The following is a 19,993-nucleotide window of genomic DNA, read 5'->3' on the forward strand; positions in this document are numbered from 1 at the left end:
GTCTAGTAGGTATTTTGCCTGCAGTTATGGTTACTAAAAGTAATAAAATAATAATAATAATATGCCACTACGCAGAGCTCATAAAAGAAGAAGGCGAACTCCAAGTTAAACGGTGTTTTTGAAAATAAAAAGTCTATTAGAATGAAAAGTATATACGAGTATTTCGAAACTTACACATATTTGAGCGGTTTATATAACAAAAGTAAAAAAAGCTTGGCAGACAAATATTTAAATACATCGAGTTGATTTTTAGCCTCCACATATTAAAGTCAAAACTTACAATACTTTGTTAATTTAAGCACATTCAAAGCTTCATATATTCAGATGGACGTATACAAACTTGCAGATTAATATCTCAAAAACTAAGGGACTACATAATACGAGTATGTACAGATAGACAGACCGACGATTCAGCCCGTCGCTCTGACCATTTATACAGGTATATACACTTTATATGGTCTCTGACGTTTCTTTCTGAGTTTCCAAACTTCATGGCAAACTTAACATGCCCCGCTAAGGGTATAAATTCATATTATCACATTAAATTAGTAAGACCAATTATTCTAAAGAGTATTATATTATATAATAACAATTTAAAACTGTGAGTTAAGTAGTATTATATTATTATATGTCCTAAGAAATAACCACCGTTGAGAATTCAGAACATTTTTGATTTTCGAAGTTTTTAAGAAAAACCCTTATAAAAGCAATATATTATTCACAGTGCTAACTCTCGCTCTCTTTTTCTCACAGTCTCGCTGTTTATTCATCCTTGCTTCGGCATCCTCGACATTCAGCAGGCTGGGTATCACTGCCCCATGCAACTCATATGGAAGTAAAATTAATGCGAGAACATAAAACAGCCAATTGAAGCGATATACATGGTTAACGTTTCGGAGAAAAAATCCATCGGCAGCCGCTTAATATGGATAAATATTTGAAGAAATAACGACTGGAACATATTTTTCCCTTATGTAAAATTTAGTAAATATCATTGCTAGTCAGAGGAGTGGTGAACAATTAGACAAATTGATGTTATTAATATTGCCGATGGAAACCACTTATCAACACCTCACAATGAGGGGAAATTTGTGAGTTAGGTATGAGTTGCAGGCAATTGTAATCGAAAAATCAATGTTTTTTCCAAAAGAATTCGATTTGCAAATGTTCGGATATTACGATTCTAGTACAGAAATAGTAAACTAATAAAATCTTCATTTGTTTGCAACAAATATTATCTAATTTTATACAGAATGCTCAAGTTACTCAGAATCATTGAAGGCCTGCTCCTGTATTACGTGCGCAGTTTTTATAGACTCAAATATTAGTCGAGTGTCTCTTATAAGATCGTTACAACTGTGCACCAGCCAGATACTTAAGAAGGCGTGGTAAAGCAGTTAAACAATACTCTCTTCGATGAAGCGCAATGGATCTTTCAGCAAGATTCTGTTCCAGCACATAAAGCAATAACGAATATTCCTGGTTTCATAGCTGCAGATGATTGGCCGTCTGAGAGTCCAGATTCGTATCCATTGGACAACAGTTTATTATCAGAGCTGAAGAACATGGCTTGTCGAATACCACAGAGAAATTTGAAGAGTTTCAAAAAAGCTTTGGTTCGAGCAGCATCATCAATACCGATAGAAACTGTGAGTGCTGCCATTGATCATAATTTGTGAAACCAAAGTGTGACCATTTCGAACGAAACTACGAATGATACATGAGCTAATATGTGTTCTATTAAATAAAATAAAATTTTATAAAAAATGTATTATAATAGTTTCATTTTTATAACGCCCAGAATTTCTAACAGTACTCATGACGGGACTAAGTAGTTCCGGTGTAAGTCTGTGTATCATAATATGTCAAAGTGCTCTTAACATAAATGTCAAAGCTAAGTGTTTATTTTGACAGCTGGTTTGACAGGGAAATGGTGTCACATAACGAGAGTAGGATTTTATATGAATTGTCTTATATGATTATGTAACTTGATACTGACAAGAGAAGACTCTTTGCATGTATGAAATATACATGTACGTATGCTTGATATATCAGAATCAAATTTTAATAAGTAATAGTTTCGTTTTACTCAGTAGTCAAGAAATGCCTGATTGCCAAGATGTTAACAGATTAACCGTGGATTGTAAACATCGCGCATAATTTAGCGTCTGGAAATTGTTATAGCGCCAAAATACTTTCTTTACATTTTTTGAGATCACTTGAGAAAACATACTAGAATATTGCTTACCGATAGAAGGTATATATACTTGCTTACCGATAGAAGCAAATACGCTTCTGGTTTAAACGATCTTGACTGAACTTGAGATTTGATGATTGTAGTCTTGCCTGGCCATAGAATACATATATTTTTGTTAAAACGCTAAGGTCTGCCCATCAAATATTATATACAATTTAAACTGCTGCAACTTGGCTAAAAGATTGATATCGAAACAAAACAATTAAGGAAATGGTCAGAAGTGGCCGGGAGCAACTCACATACGACGAGGAAGGATGGACAAATAAACGAATAAAGAACAACTTTCGAATGCAACGCGTTGAGCAATAAGACAACAAGAACGTGAGAAGATCGCTGGTAAAGTGTAGGTACGAGTATGTAAATATGTATGTGTATACTAGAGCAGCTGAACGGTAGAATGGCTGTATATGTGACACTTGTGTGAGAATGAATGAAAGCCAGGTGCTTGAGTCCGTGCGTCATTGGTGATTGAATTGGAGCAAACGACAACTGGATAGATGAGCGATTAACTGACTAGTTAGTTGAACAAAGCGACGTAAGCAGATAGATATAACCAGTTACCGGTTGGTAGGTGTAATGTGTAAGCCGAAATGCTGACGGACAGATTGCTTGATGATTGCAATGTGATCGAAAGCCGAGTACCGATGGACACCAAGAATTAAGGAAGTGCGATTGTGCGCGTACAGAGGCAACAATGAGATATGCATCAAGGTGGTAATAGGAAAAATAACAACCACAAAATTTCGAGATACAACAACTGAACAATTGCGTGTGGAGGCAATAGAAGTGAGTGTTCAATAATAAGTGCTGAGGAGTGGCTGGGCTGGTGCATGCAATCCAGCCTACAACTTGTTATTTGTTTGCTTTTGCTGTGGCTTTCTATCTACAGCAGCAACAGCAGCAACAGCAGCAGCGACGGCAACAGCCTTCACTTTAAAATATTTATTTATGCAGTTATTTTTGCAAGTAGCTTAAATAAATAAATGTAATGAAACGGAATGAATTTGGAATTCTGTCTGCTACAACAACAACAGTAGCAATAACAAGCAACAGTGTATATGCAATAAAATATACTAACGACCAGCAAAACTCGCCAGCTACGCGGTGGCTTCCACTTGGCGGGTAGTAAATTAAAATTTAAATTTATGCCATTCGCTGAAAATGTTGATGAATGTGGAAGACACCAATGCTGGCATTACAAAAGCAACAAAAACAATAACAAACCACTAAAAAAAAGAAAGCAACAGCAAGCCATCATAATAGCCAGTTGGGCAGTTGAAGATGACTTTGGTGGCTGCCACAAAGTGTGTGTACTCACCTAGTTGTAGCAGGTCATGCATTGTGAATGAATAACTGGCCGGCTAACTGGCTGCTTTGGCTAACCAAACTCACCAAAACCGAGTGCCGAGTAAACGAAAGCCCAGCAATTAAGCGCGGCTTTGTGTTGTTGCAAGAAGCGAAATTTTTAACATGGTTTTCTCCCTTGTGGCCGCCATAACATGGCTTTGCGCAGCGCTACTAGCTGAATACAGAGATAAAAAGAGTAATGTTTGTGCAGAATTTACAACTCAGAAGGGCATTCATTACATGTAGCAAGATGTTGCAAGCTTGGGTTAGGGATTATCGAGTGTAGAGCGTTAAAACAGGTGTGCCATAGTCATTTGCTAATAGTTGCATTCAAGCGTACGGTGGTAAGGCTTTCACAATATTTTTCTAAAAGTTTAGTCCAGATGTATTTCAAAATTTCAGATGAATACGAAGCTGTTCTCAGGCGCCGTTCCATTAAACTTATGAATTTAACGGTCTAACGCTGGGAGCATTCCTATATCTTTTTTTCTTTGCAAAATTTTGTGGAACGATTTGAAACGCTTTACCCTTATTGGATTGTGAAAAATGGTGAATTTTATAATTTGCAAAGGATATTTCGACCTAAATAACGGTCTGCCTAAAGTTTTTAGACTCTGATTGTTAGTGAACAACCTTTCCTCCTAAAGAGAATTCAAGAGTGTGCGTCCCAGTTTAACCAGGCACAGGCACCTCGACAGTTTAAACGACTCTTAGCTTCAGATCAATTCGTTACAGACAACTGCTTGAGGAACTGTTGTGTTTGTAGATCTTGAAAAAAAAATGTTAGGTGTAGACTATGAAGATAACCATTTTTATTTCAGATAACGCTTTTGAAAGCACTATATTGGTACTCCCCCGAGCACAAATTTCAAATTATATGATGTCAGAAACAGATCTAAACTTCCAAGCATTAATGATAATCTTCCACTGTGCAGCCTTGTTGCATTAACAGCCTAACTGCGTTGCAAGTTACAAATGGAATGCTGACTGACCCAGTTGAGCCAGTACGAGTATAAGTACATGTGGCATTAATAACGTGAAGTAGAAGCTCTGCATGCCCGTGAATCTTCACAAGTTTTTCTACATATTTGCACGTAAATTGTCTCGATTATGCTTTATAATCATATGATAATTACAATGTAATCACTTGTTAATATTGTTTAAATGTCAAATTATCACGCTACGTGCTTACGTCGTACTCATAAACTTAACTTAGCCGAATTATTGAAGAAAACAATCAAATAAGTGATTGATGAAAATTTCCTTTAAATTTCTTCATATTTTTGATAATTCAAAATTTGGTTCGGTGAAGATTTTATTTTATGAAGCATTATATGTGTTTTGTTGTTGTTGTAGAATACCTTCAAATCTAAAAGTTGGTGAACTTCTATCGCATTATCCTCCACTGTAAGCTATTTTGAGGCATTTGAGTGTAGCAAATCAAAAGCCGACAGGTGGCCACGTTGAAGTTCGTTAAAACATCATCGAAGTAGACGAGTCACCGTATCTCCTTAACTTCACTGTGCGATTTCTGTTCAATTTTTTTTTAATCTTTTAGCTGCCAGGCCAAGAATTCCATTTGATATCGCAAAAGACCGAAACTGGTCTATTCATGGCTTATTAGCATGCCAGACTAACCTAACCTAGCTTTTATAAGATCTTAAGCAATAAATACTAACTTTATTCTCGAAGTATCAAAATCATTACGATTTTATTGACATAATTATATGTATTTAGGTACTTGGTGGTCTACCTATATGCAAATGATGTGTTAATTTAATACTCACTTAGAAGTAGTTAAGCACTTTGTCATTCACCTGTAACAATTGATAAATTACTGACACCGTTAAGTGCTTGCCTCCGCTTTACCTGCGCGTAGTAGGCTTGATTCCGGCCTACAAATCATCAACTTCGTCAAGTGTATTCTGTTACTCGCATTAAGCCATACTTAGAGACACATGCACACATACGACATTTGCATAACTTACTTGCATACAAGTATATACTTACATATTTGCTTCGCCAGCCCGTTATTAACATCACATGCTACATACCTACGCGAACGAGGTAATCGTCGGCCGCAGCTCTGGCGACACTTCCATTGAAAAGTGCTAACTTCAGTTATTAAGCGTGAGAAATATAATAAACTTTTATCGCGTCAGCAATTATAATTTCTAATTACAAGAAGACAATTTATTAATGTTTTTCCGATACGCGATATGTCTATAATTATTTGATAAAGTGCAGGAAAATTATTCAATTATCAACATTTCTGCAATCATTTCTTACATTGTACAGAAGCAACTGAATACTGAAAAAAAACAAGAAATAAGGCATGGCTACGTATATAGCGTATATTGGGGCTAGGCGAAGACCTGGATAGATTGTATACTCTGGAATATATTTCCAAACAATTTTATGAAGATAACTCACACACAGACCGGTGTGACAAAAATCATTATATGTATGCAGTACAAGGGAGGTAATACGATTCATACAGTTCATGCATGTTCGAAATTACACTTTAATAGTATGAGTTGTGTTCAAAAAAGGGAATTTTCGTTTTTTAAAAAAAATATCAAGTCATTCATCTACATTAATATTGTCGCCTTCAAAATTGTTCCCATTTGATATTATTCACTAATGCCAGCGCTGCTTTCAATCGTCGAAACTCAAACTCGATTTTGGGATAGCCTTTAGATTTATACGGTATAAAGCCTACCGGATGTTTGAAATTCGTATATTAGGTATATGGGGCTACCCGTATTGGTGGACTTCTATCAATTTTTGGCACAAGGACAATTCAAATTCAATAATATATCTCAGAGTTGCATCGACATTTTCTTAAAAAAAAACAAAAACAGCTGAAGGCACTAAGGCCCACATATTCGGTAACCGGGGACTTGAAAGATTACTGACATTATACATGGTTGTTATTCAAGTTCTTAAATTTTCACAATATAGCATAAAAATTACATCCTTCTCATCTAACACATCTCTCCCTATAACCCGACCTTTTCCATAAAGCTTGGTTCCTTTACCTACCGCCAGCTGACGCCTTTCTTATGGATAAAATATCACTTTTACGAAATCTTGCGTTGATATAGCCACATTATTCTGTGAATTAGCTAAAGCACTGATCACAGTTCACAGATGACAGGTTGCAGGTTACTATATTGATTTAGATCTGATCTGATCCAAAAAAAATTTTCCGAAATAGTTGCGCTGTCTTCGAATTGAAACAGTTTTACATACAAGGCCTCGACTTTGCTCGATTAGGTATCCCACACAAAGCTGATTTGCATATATACATATCTTATGCTATACAACTTTTGGCTAATTGATAATTAAGAATTTTGTTATGCGTCAAAACACAATGGGAAGTATTCAAAGTCTTTAAACACTTGGAAAGTCATCTGCCGGTAATTTTCTCAACAATTCCTGCCAATCCCCTGAATATTTTTCTTAAAAAAAATATATGTTTTTAAGTCAGAAAGTTACTGCATTTGATTGGCGAACTCAACCCTAATCTGTTTTCTTTCTAGGGGGATAGGTCAGTCTACGATTATTCAAAATTACAAATTTTTTTTTGTCTTAAAAATAAAAAATATTAAATTATTATAAACGTAAGAAAGTGTTTTCCTGTCCAATTCACTGCAGTATTCTGGCGTTCGGATAAGTCAGCTTCTAAAGTTAAGTTATCGTTTTTTACTTATTTTTAAATCGCACGAGTCCCTAGAAGGATGGTAGTGGTAACAATATGTCAACATTTATAATTTTTATACCCTCTAATACATGTTTAACAAAGCTTTAAAAAATTTATTTCTCCTACTCTCAGAATAAATGGATAAAGTTATACCTTTTTTAGGGCTCTAGATTATCCTAACCTTTTAATGTACCTTAATATTTTCTCTCAGCTATGTTTAAAAGCATGTCAGCAGAGTGAACTAAGTACATTAAAACAAGATTTCTCTACCTACAAGTATATCTTTTGCTATTCAAAAGACGGAAGAACCACGTTCGCATCCTTCTAACGCGATCGGTACGAATATGTGTAAAGAGAGTTGTGATATATTTTTATGTGTGGCAATAACCTTTGACGCAAGTGAAATTTGCTACTAAATTTTTACTGATTCTACTGTTATGACTACCATGGAGTCGACTATAGTAAATGTAGTACCAATTTTAAATACCAACAACATTCAACGTTAGCAAATACCATTGGCTATCGGCTGGACTGTGCGGCTCATCGATCACAGATTCTCTTTTCACGATCACCGTAGTCTATAACGATTTGTTGCTGTAATCCTAAAATGTTGCAAGCGATTTTTACAAGAACAAATAAACATTTACATTGTTTGCTGCTCATAAAACAGAATCGTTAATTTCTTGTTGATTACAAAACATATATACCCACATATGTACAAGTAGTTAGATCATAAGAGAGTAGTTATTGCCTTGCGATCAGCTGCCGTGAATTATGTCTTTATGATTCCATGCTTCAACTCAGGGCATCGCGTTGTTCTTGCCAACATTTTTCAGTCTCCGTCTTGTTGTTGTTAATTCATGTTTAGGGCTGTACGTTTTCATTAGCTTCTTTCGTTTATTGTTGTATTCTTTTTAGTCCGCATTTATGTTTATGTCTTTGGGAGCTCTTTTTCAGCCGTTATATTATAGCTTTAATGACGGTACACATTCGAGGTTCAATAATTTGCCAAAGTAATTATTATTTTATTTTATTTTATGATTGATTGCCACTTGATTATGATTTGGTATTTCGGTGGTTTCGTTAAAATTATGTATTCGAATGTGTTTATTAATACTTAAATGTTTTGCCCATCCTCTGCTCCCATTACTGATATAAGCCTTGATAGTCTTCGACAAATGAAGAATCTATAAATTTATTTGGTTATGTTAGGTTAAAGGTCGAGATATTTCAACCGCAGTCTTGCAAATCCTTTACAGTTGCGGACGTCCGAAAAAATTATACGTTTTTTACTTCCTTGACTTTTCTGAATTCTTAAAAATAGTAAATTATATTGTACATCAATATAGTTTTGCACATGGGCCTGTCATGTTCCTAAACCCAAAGCCTCTGTGCTTACAACTAAAAACAAAAAAAAAACTCCTATAACCTTTTACTTGTATAACTTTTATTCCGGCTAAGCCGACTCAGTTTGTCACGCTGATCATTTATATACTTTATAAAGTCTGGACGTTTCTTTTTGGGTGTTACAAACTTCGTGGCCAACTTAATTTACCCTATTCAGGGTATAAATATTTTTATGTATATTTGCTAATATTTCAAGTCAATATCCTCAGCTCAATATCACTTAAACTTTTGAAGTTCGCCATATACAGAAGGAAATTTCGGTTTCATATAAGTTAAGTATCGGTTTAAATACCTATAATATTAAGTATAAATATATTGCATTTAAAAATAATAGTTGAAAAGACATACATATTCACAACACACATCTCGTTCACCTTTTATGAAAAAAAAACGGTAAAAGTGCTTCACGAAACTCACTTTATTTAAAATATGTTTAATTAACGTCCTAATCGCGTATCTAATCTGCTGTCAAAATATGACAGCAGCTGTCACATTTGTGGCGAGTTATCAGAATATCTAATACGCGCGAGTCTAAGCCCGCACAAACACGAAACTGACAGCGTGCCGACAATTAAAATGCAATCAGTGGGTAAAGACATTTTTGACTTAAAATTGAATTTTAATTGAATGGAAGATAAAGTGCTGAAATGCACAGCGCAATGGCAGCACCTCAAAAGCGGCAACAACAAGCGACGCTCCACAGTCCGCGCAACACATGCTTTGTGGGCGTGTTGCAATCATTGCTGGCCATTGCTGTCCATTGCTTTTGCTAAAACTTTGTGTTGATAAACACAATTATCCTTGGTTCACTCAATGGCATTTGCATGACGCCTGCAAAATGTGCCACATCACTCAAATACTCATCAAAGCCAAGCAAGGCCATGCAGCTGCCACATTTTCTGCCTCGTCACTGCTGCTGTGTGTTTTGATGATGACATCGATTTGTGTGTGCTATCTATTGTGAGAATAAATGAATTTTGTTATTTACAATTAGTAATTTGGAATTACCAACACGTTTGCAGAATAAATCTCCTTACTAATTAGGACTTAAATTTTATATTTAGAAAACTTAAAGTGAAAACTCGAAGACATGAAGAGTTATAAACGAGCCGTAAAGTATAATTTGATTCTGAAAATATTTTTTGTTGATTAATTTAAGTTAATACTAAATGTTAATGAACCTATTAACCTATCATGCAGAACTGCGCCAGATGACGCACTATACACGTACACTTAACAATCTCATCTGGAAAATGGATTGGACATAAGAAGAACGCTTGCTTTCTAGTGACAGTGAGATGAGTGTTAAAAATTCTCTCTGCATATCTGGTAACAACAACAACAACAACAAACACGCCTTTAAGTAATGGCATCATAATTGCTACATCTCAACCACCAAAATCAATTTCCTGATTGCCGCTATTGACACTGTGCTACATATTTGTTTGCTTTGTGCTCTGCATCACATTTGCATTTGAGGTTTGTTTGTTGATATAGAATTGTGGTTAACATTTGTTTGTTCTATACAATGATAACTCTCATTTATGTGGCACCTTTAAGCGATTTTCCTTGTAATTCAGCTGATTAGAGTTCTTTATTTTATATTTTTATGAATGGCTAGTGTGATAAAAGTAGTCGATCTACGAGGGTGGTACCAAAAAATGCGAACTGGCATACGAGTGCATATATAAATATGTTTTATAATGTTTTGTATTTCGTCGGTCTACGTGTGGTTTTGAATAAGGCAACACTGTTTTCGGAGTTGGTCTTTCTGACAACTGTTACTTGATTCATACTCAGTGTGGTTTCCAATTTCATAATGAACAAACTTACTCCGGAACAAGGTTAGCAAAGCGTGTACATGTATTACCAAAATAATCATCAACCGACTGAAAGATAATGTAGAACATAGATAGAGTGTAACGAGCCAATTACGTTAAAATAATTAAATAATATTCGCATTTCGTCCTCTTTACATCCTCTGTTAGATTGCGAACTTTTGGAGCATACCTAGTACATATTTATGCTATGTACGAGAGTAGTTACAACAGCAGCTTTCTGTCAGTTTATGCTTCATCACTTCAGGCTAATTTGCTACCGAAGTGGCATGCAACAACTAACAACACGATGCGATTCCTGGCAACATGCCCTTTAATCGCACTAAATGCCCCATCCGTTTGTATATACATATGTACCTATGTATGTATACGATATGCTGCGTTGGTCATTCCGCTTATCGCTTTAACCAAGCAAGTGCCCACCTGTCTGTTTCAGCCGCAGAGTCATCACTATTCGCCGGTCAATATAGCAGCCGCAGTGGCGCATTCGTTGGTTTTACTTTTCACAGTCTTTCAACAGTAGCAATAGCACAACAACACTACCAACAATGTAGCAATGCAAAATGCTCACTAATGATGTGTACTTGCTTACTCATCAACTATTGGGCCGCCGCCCAGCTGGCTGTGGGGAAACGCACTACACTCCGATGAGCTGCCTCTGCATACGGACGTGTGTCCGTCCATTCACGTCTACGACAGACAGACTGACTGATGGAGATGTAAATTTGCAATATTACAAATGAATGCCACAAAACGGCCGCAATTGATCGCAATCAGCAAAGGTTGCAGTTTCTGCTACAACAATAACAACAACGCCAATAGTAACAACAAAAGCGGTGGCAGCAGCAGCAGCGTCATCATCATCAACGGCTGCAAGTAAACAATGATTGTGGGATTAATGTGGCAACAACAACAAGAGCTGACGGCGTGTGAGATAGCCAGTAGCCATCGTGGCCTGAGCAAGTAAGTGTTTGTTGGTCCATTACACGACATGCAACGCCACTTCGGCAGCAGTTACGCGCTTCAACGATTTTAAGGCCACAAGCACCGGTAATTTGCATCGCTTCCATGGTCGCCACCGTTGCAAGCGAATACAAATACGGCGACGGAGCCGACAACCAACCGCATGGGCTGATTGCGCGATTAAGCGAATGCAACTTTAACCTTCATTTAAATGTGCAACAATCCACTGATTGACATCAATCGATCGCCTCTGCAGCAGTAAGCAACAACAACAGCAACATCAACATGCTGTAATAAAACAAACAAATAAACAAGTAACCTCCAGCGATCAGATATCGTTCATCCCAAGTAACCAGCCGCTTAACGTTTGCGTCCATCGCCCAATCGATTGACGACTTAAATCGCCTACGTTGGCGCTTGATCCGTTGATCTGTTGCAACTGATGAATGAAATTTGTAAATTGTTTCGATTAGGCTGACTTGTGAATGGAAATGAGCGCTGCACCGTGGTTCCCCGTCTGCGGTGTTCCTCGTTAGTATCACGTGATCGGTTGGGCTGTGAGCCAATTTATTCCCAACTTATCAGCTAATTTTGTTGGATTGTTAGCCATTTAAGGCAAGCCATGGCAATGTGTAGGCGAATGAAAGAAGGAAATCAGAGAGACATCTTGCAGCTGAGAAATATGCAAATCATGAGGAAGAGAAAATAGCAACACTTAAGTTAAATTAGTTCTCATGATATCCTGTAATCACTAAAATCTTCAGAAAAGTTAATCGGGTTATATTTAACAATTTATATCACAAAATACAAAATCGAAAAAAAACTATAGTTGCGTTAATCAAAACTGTATCTTCTCAATCTATTAAATGATAATGGCAATTAAAGCACAACTTTATATTTATTAATGAAATTAAATATTATACTTGTAGTCCCTAATTCCCATAGAAGTGGTTCGATGTATATGGAAGGACTGACTATATGCCAAGAGAGCTTCGTGGAAGGCCCTTTTCGGAAGCGGAGATGGCTGTCGCGAATCCTCAAGGTTTAGGCGGATTCTAGTATCTAAAGAATGTTGATGAATGAATGGTGCTATCATACGCTGACGCTGACGACGTTGCTCTTACGTTAACGCAAGGAAATCTGAAATGGTTTGATTTACCAGGAGGGGCGAAATCTCAGGCGTCCCATTCCCTCATTCGAAGGCTCGCGCTTTCCTACTTTGAAAAAAGTGACAAGCATGGGGCTCATCCTTAATAGGAAGCTTTAATTGACACCAAAGATTGAAAGAGAGTAAGGAAGGCATCGGATGGGAAGTGGTAAGGCCGCTGACCAAAGGTGGTGCTTTGGCTCTACGAAACTGTAATCAAGCACATAATGTTTTATGGAGTATTCGTTTGGTGTTAGGCGCTCGAAAATGCAACACCCGCTAGGAAGCTTGAAAGTGTCCAAAGAGCGGTTCTCATTGGCATCTATGGTGCACCACGGACAACACCAACCATGACACTCAATACTATTCTACTCTACTAATCAGGTGGTGCATTACTGCAAAGGTCGCTCCAAAATTCAAGGAAGCTGAGTTCAAAACATGGGCCTTCTGGAATTCTCTCCATCTTCAACTTCATCCCTGAAAACTTGCACCACTGTGTCCCAGAATGTGTGCGCTCAATGTTAGTCAAAAAGTGTCTGTCCTCAATATCAATAATATCAAGCTACTTTATTATCAGACGGCAAGTCTGATAAGCCTGCAAAAGGCCGCGCCCTCATCTCATCAACCTCACACCGCCTTAAAAACCGTACTGTCAAAACAGTTCTATATAAATTTAGTAGAGTTCGGAGAACAAGTATTGGAAAAATTCTCAATGTTCCTTTGCTTATGCGAAAATACCGTTATTATAGCTTCGCATAAGCCTTTATTAAAATTAATTTCGGACTCCAGTCAGAGAAGTAGTGTAGATGCCTTTTATCTATCTATATCACGTAACCCGTCGAGTAATCATTCGGACAGACCTAGAAATTTTGTATAGCTTATTTTAAGACTGCCGCTTTAGATGAAGTTATCATTAAGATAATTGCAGCACTATATATATTTAACCAAATGCTAATACTTCTTCATGATGAGTAGACCTCTAAGCATCTGTTCAATGTTGACTACTTACCCTAGAATTGACACAATCCAAAGCAGTCTTCAATTTTGACCAAGACAGTGAAATTATTGATCGTAAAACGAATGTATAAAAAATCAGGTACAACTTCGAAAGTCCGGTCAAAATATCGTTAGAAAAATATGGAAGCACAAATGTAACCACATTAATAATAATAAATATTGCCTTGAATTAAGTTATAATTCTATAGTTTGTAGCTATTTTATGTTTCATATACTTATCTCCTAAAGATTCTTTAAAATGCTGCAGACATTTTTAATGAGTCAACCTTCAACTCCAAGTGCTTCTGTATGTAAATGAAGTCAATTTCATACAGTTAAATGCTCTGCATGCAGACAATATTTACTGTTAGATTAAGAAGAACAACAAAATACGTATAATGAAAGCGTACAAACTGAAATCTTATTAAAAAAGCTCCATATGCAAATCTAGAGAAAAAAGTTGACGAAGTATGTTTGCCACAAACTGGCTTCATAATCGTAGCTGCCGGCAGAATCCAGTAGCCGTTAGTTTTTCTAACTTTATTAATAATCAAAACAAATTATATGCGTATACAACGGATTTAGTTGCAACAAAAATCAAGAAAATTATTTTTTACCTTCAGTACGCGTGTTTATGCGTGATACCACTGTGTGTTGCAGTTTCATAAAAGCAAGAGTCAATTTGTTTGCATTGCGTGTCTAACGAGTTGCAGTTATTCTCTTTTGTTCAGCCGAAATCATTGGTAAATGAAACATTTAATTTAATCCTTAGTATGGTGTGGCACGATCATTGCGTCGGCTTTGGAGAATTATGCTAATGAGCACTCATATCTTGTGAAGCGTGTATGAGTTGTATGGAGCTACTGCAATTGGAAAGATTAAAATTCATATTTTTTAGAAATCATAAGCGACTTCAAGAACGTAGGGCCTGCAATTTCGTTCTGGCGCAAATTGCCAGTAAACATGAAATGTCTGGAATTTCAAATATACTTTACGAGGTTTGTTAAGCAAGTATTGCGAATTTTGTATTTCTTAAGAGAGTCTTCATTTATTTATGAATATCAATTATTTTCCCCTACAAAAGCGGTTCGGCTTAGAGTACTTCCCGATTCTAGTTGCCAAAGTTGTATGGAGGAGGTTGAAATGACTGAGATTGAAAAATCTCGGCAAGCACACTTTCGGCGCACCTGAATACTTAGCCGAAATGGATATTGGCTGTCTTAATAAGTTTGTTATAGGCACAAAGCGTGTTGTCAGTTGTAAGCGTCTTTTGATCCAGCTTATATTAGTTTTTGGGTAACACAACGGACCGGCGTTTAAGCTGTCCAAGTGAGATCCTTCTTGGGATCGACCACCTAACCAAACCTAACCCCTTCAAAAAAATCACCCATAGATATAATGCACTTATGCCAGCATTTTTTCCAATCCTCAAAGCATTAAAAGTCATTTTTTGTGATCTTGTTCAGCTTCTCCTTCAGTGCAGTTTTTATCACCTCAATCGTAGCGTGGTCCTTTCATAGGCATCTTCAGTTTTGGGAACGAAAAAGACCAAGTCTGGAGAATACGATGGCAGCGGTAACATTAATGTATTGTTTTTGGCCAAATACGAGGTTTTACAAAAAGTATCACGAATTTGGAATTTTCGTAAGTGCATTATATCTAGGGGTGATTACTTTGGGTGGGAAAAATTAGATACTCATGAATAAATTAATACTTTCTTAAGAAATACAAAATTCGCTATACCTTTTGAACAAACCTCGTATCTATGGGTATATACATATACATACAATACTTAGAGATTGAAGTCATTAACATGTGCTTAGCTAACGGTTTAAGCTCTAAAAAATTACAGCACAATTTAACTCAATAAATTATTTTTTTATTCAAATTGATTTATCTTCTCTAGAAATCAAGCAGATTAAGAGAAATTTATTTTATTTCAATTATTTTTTCTGTCTAACTACATTATTTTAGTGAAATTTTAAATTGGCTACACAGGAAAAGGTATAGAGTGATTTCGTCCATTTTAGATGCCAAATGATAAATTTACAGAAATCAATATTCTCGGTATATATTATATAATATAATAATGTTAACCCAACAATTACCTTTCAAACCGATACAAGGAGCGCAATCCGCATACGTGCGGAATTAGTCAAGTCATGAAAGGCAAGACAGCGATCTAAAACTGCTCACCTACAGAAAAAAAAATTTCAATAGCTAAGATTTAAAAATAATTTACAATCAAATTTTTAAGATTTTATTTACTAAGAAAAAATTTATAGCACATAGTCCTAACCAGAGCTTTAGTTACATACGAATTTCTAAATTCTTTAGACCAACGTTAAACAAAACTAAGAGCATCTTTAGCTTTCAAAACTATGATATTAATTAATATGAAAACTAAAATTAAGTTTAGGGTCTATAATAACTCCCCAATCAACAAAGTTAAAGACCTGCTCTTGACTATAGTTTTTTATTGCATAGTGAGAGGAGTGCACAGATCTACGGGAAAGCTCATCCTCTTACATTTTTTGAGATTCAATGGCAAATCATTTCTATCATACCAAGCAATCAAATTATTTAAATCTGTTTGCAACAGACATCTTTCATTTGCTGAAGTATATGTTATAAAAAGCTTTACAACGTCGACATTAGTAAATAACAAGAACAGAATCGGACCGTAATTAAAATGTGACTTTAACTTATCAAAATGAAGTGAGCCGTCTTTTTCGGAAATAGTTGGAGCATTAATTAAAATCATTATGCAGGCATGTTGGAAATAATTACATGACATTATAGATTTATATTTCAATATACCTAACATTTTGACCGACGATTAATATTTATAAAACTTAATGCAAATTATGATCTAAAATTGATTTTAACACATGCTCAATTATGATTACTGTCGCGTACAATTCGGTGAATTTTGTGCGATCTTCTTAATGTGCCACGTCGTTCAGTGAAATAAGAAAAATGAGTGCTTAGTATAGAAAACGTTTTGAAGCAGCCTTTCTAAACTACAAAGTATTAAAATACGAGTAGTACATTTGTTAAAAGGTGGTCTGACCATTATGGCGAAACTGGAAACGTAGATGACAAGCCAGTAAGAGGGAGGAATCACGTGACAACTCAAAATGTAAAAAAGCAGAACAATCTACTGTCTAAGAAAAGAAACCACTGCTCAATATAAGGAAAGTTACACAAATTTTGTTTAACATGGAATTAGATTTATGCTAAATACAACGGGATAGACTTCAGAGATCTGGGATTTGGAAAATAAAAACGCTATTTTTTGAACACACTGTACGTAAGTCAATTGGATCAAACGTCGAGAACTTGACAGAGACGGAATATAGGTTATTGAAAAAAGTGTTTTTATAAAATGGGGTTAACTATTTTCGATTTGTGTAATATAACCTTTAAATAAATAAAACAACAGCACATGAAAATTTTTCCACCAACTTTCATAAGTTTGCCATTTGCTGAAAATTGCATAACAATACCGACAATATGATATTCCAAAGTTAATTGCAGCCAAAAAATATTAGTTTTGCACATAAAAAATTAATAATCTCTAGTTCAGGCACATAAATTATAATCACATTATAGTAATTGTAACAAAAAACACAACAATTGCAATTGCCACACTTTATATGCGCAACAGTACGTGATTTGGAAACAACAGCATATTTTTAATTTTTAAATCAGACACATTTAAATGAGTGTAATCATAATTACGTGCGTGTACTTATACATACATCAAATAAAAAAGAGAGCAAAAAACGAAAAAGGAAACAACAAAAAACATAGTTTCACCGGCACCCATGCCCCATATTACTCTTAATCGATGGCCGGTTAGAAGATTTCACTTTTAAATAATAATTATATCCGGTCATATGCTTTACCACTTCCTAACATCCTCATGCATATTCTCATCGACAAACCAACTGTGAAACTTACATAAATACACAAATGAATATATATATTTGCCGATCTACATTTGTAATTAGAACAAACTTTGATATCATTACCACTTAGACAATATATATGTAAATATACACATGCATACGTTTATAGGCCTAACTGTCTTACGTTCCCAATGGGACAATCTGTGCGGACATTTGTTCCGGTTTTCTGTTGGGAAACATGCGCACACACAGCCACACGCTTTTTGCCGACAGCCTCTAAGCAGAGTGCTCTCAATCAGTAATAGATTTTCTTGTCATGCTACAGTTTTTGTATTACTTCTTCGCCTTTACATACTTATAAACCGATTATTGTTGTTTTTGGCGTACTTCTTGTAGTAATTTGCTCAAGTCAAAGGCGTTGTGCCAATCAGTACGCGATTACATTTAGCAATTGGTAATTACATTTAGCACGTGTTGTTATCGTTTTCTTTAACCTATGAAACACTGTTGTTGTTGCTTGTACACTCACTCCTCTGTGGTTCTTTTCGCTCGTCTTACCTGCTGGCGGCAAATTAAGGATTAGTATCATTACAATCAAAAACCTATCATCAGTTAGGCAGTGGACAAGTTATCGACTTAGCGACTCATTCTCGATACGTACAGACGCTCTAATATCTCACAGAGTGCGTGATTTTGTGTTTTCAGTGCAACGGCTAGCATTGTATGCCAAATCGCCAGTTAAACGCGTTTGTTCTGAGCGAGGCTGCATGAAAACCCTTTATCGATAAGTATAAGAGTGCATTATATAATGAAAAGAGTCACATATACATATTTAACAGAGACTTAATTACTTACTTACTTACCTACAGAACTATTACACAACTAGGATAAAGTATAATAGCTTTATTCGTCAAACTATTATTTGTAACACAAAAATTAAATAGAAATATTTTCTTTATCATAATATACTCGTAATTTAACACCATAAATAAATGGAATCGGAATAAATCTACTGTTTAAATGCTTTTCGCCAAAGTTGAAGCATCTTGGTTGTCACACTTTCTACGAACCCGGCGCATTAGCGCCATCAATACATTTGTGGCTGGCTCTAGGCACTTTGCAGATATACGACGTTCTTTTTGACCCGTACTTAGGAGTTCTGGGTATCGCATTGTAACGAGAAACGTCGGAGACCTTATAAAATAGTCCGGGTCAAATTTGATCAGTTATTATATATTACTGGGTGCATTCAATTTGGAACGTGCACCGTTAACTTCATGCAATTCCAAATACATCAACAGACTCAACAACTTTGTCGCCATTTCTAAATTCCGCATAGCGTCGCACAACATCAAAGCATTGCAAGGAGCGCGCCAAGCTACAACAATGTGTGCGCTAAGGGGCGGCTAATGACTTTTGATCTGCTGCAATGAAGATCGCGGCTACCAAAAGATCGCGATACATACATACATACACATGTATGTATATAAATAAACACTATGGAATTCAGTATTGCGTGCAATTAGAAAAAATTGACCGCTATACGACCCACGCTTTCCGCCAATACCGTTAATGACAAATGCAGACCAGCTCAAATATAATGCATTGCATATATGTATACATACTTATGGATGTATGTATGTATTGAATGAAAAGTGAAATATGCGAAAAATGCCACTGATCTAAGTAAGTATCGTTGCTCAAAGTGCAAGCTTATGTGTTGTTGTTTGCTTTCATGCTTTTCTCACATTGCGGCGTTCGAAAATTATGCGCGTCGCAGGCTATGCGATCAGCAAGCAGTCTTAGCGGAAGCTTTGATCAAAATTCTGCACGGTTGGCGGCGGCGAATTGTTATGATTTGATGAGCCGTTATGCGGCGATCGCCACAAAGGCTATAATACCCATAAACACTAAGACATTGAGGCGATTGTTGTTGCTGCTGCTGATGATGCTGTGTCGACCTTACTGCACTGCTGTGAATTCCAGTAGCAATTTCGGTGGCTGTCAACAATGATCGATGTTGATGAAATGTAATAGATTTGGGTTGGATTGGCGCAAATGCTCGCCGAGCGACAAAGCTAAGACAATAGAAGCCCTCGTGGATGCCCGTGAGAGTATTGTCATATCCTAATTGTTGCTGGGGAAGAGTGGGGTTAAACGGGAATGAATGTGCGTTCAATAATATACCCTAAACAAAATGTTTTTTTTATCAATAATCAAGCAAAAGTGGTTCACAGGCCATCTCAAGTTAATATTTAACTGTACCCCCATGTCGTGTTGGGTAAATGCATACATATATACTCATACCGTTGCTTGTCTTTGTCTTTTCAGATATCGCATTTTTATTTCATGGCCAAATTTTTGATGATTTGATGGATTTCTCTAACAAGCCGTCGTGACATCATCAAAGCGAATCGA

General features: G+C 36.2%; 1 long non-coding RNA gene across 1 annotated transcript; it reads left to right on the plus strand.

Moving 5' to 3' along the window:
* The first annotated feature begins 759 nt into the window (after positions 1-759).
* LOC138857539 (uncharacterized) lies at positions 760-1,771 on the plus strand. Its single transcript, XR_011396645.1, has 2 exons — positions 760-1,100; positions 1,253-1,771. It is a non-coding gene; the product is annotated as an uncharacterized lncRNA (long non-coding RNA).
* Positions 1,772-19,993: the final 18,222 nt, after the last annotated feature.

The sequence above is a fragment of the Bactrocera oleae genome, chromosome 2, assembly GCF_042242935.1.
Source record: "Bactrocera oleae isolate idBacOlea1 chromosome 2, idBacOlea1, whole genome shotgun sequence".
In the NCBI taxonomy this organism is placed as follows: domain Eukaryota; kingdom Metazoa; phylum Arthropoda; class Insecta; order Diptera; family Tephritidae; genus Bactrocera; species Bactrocera oleae.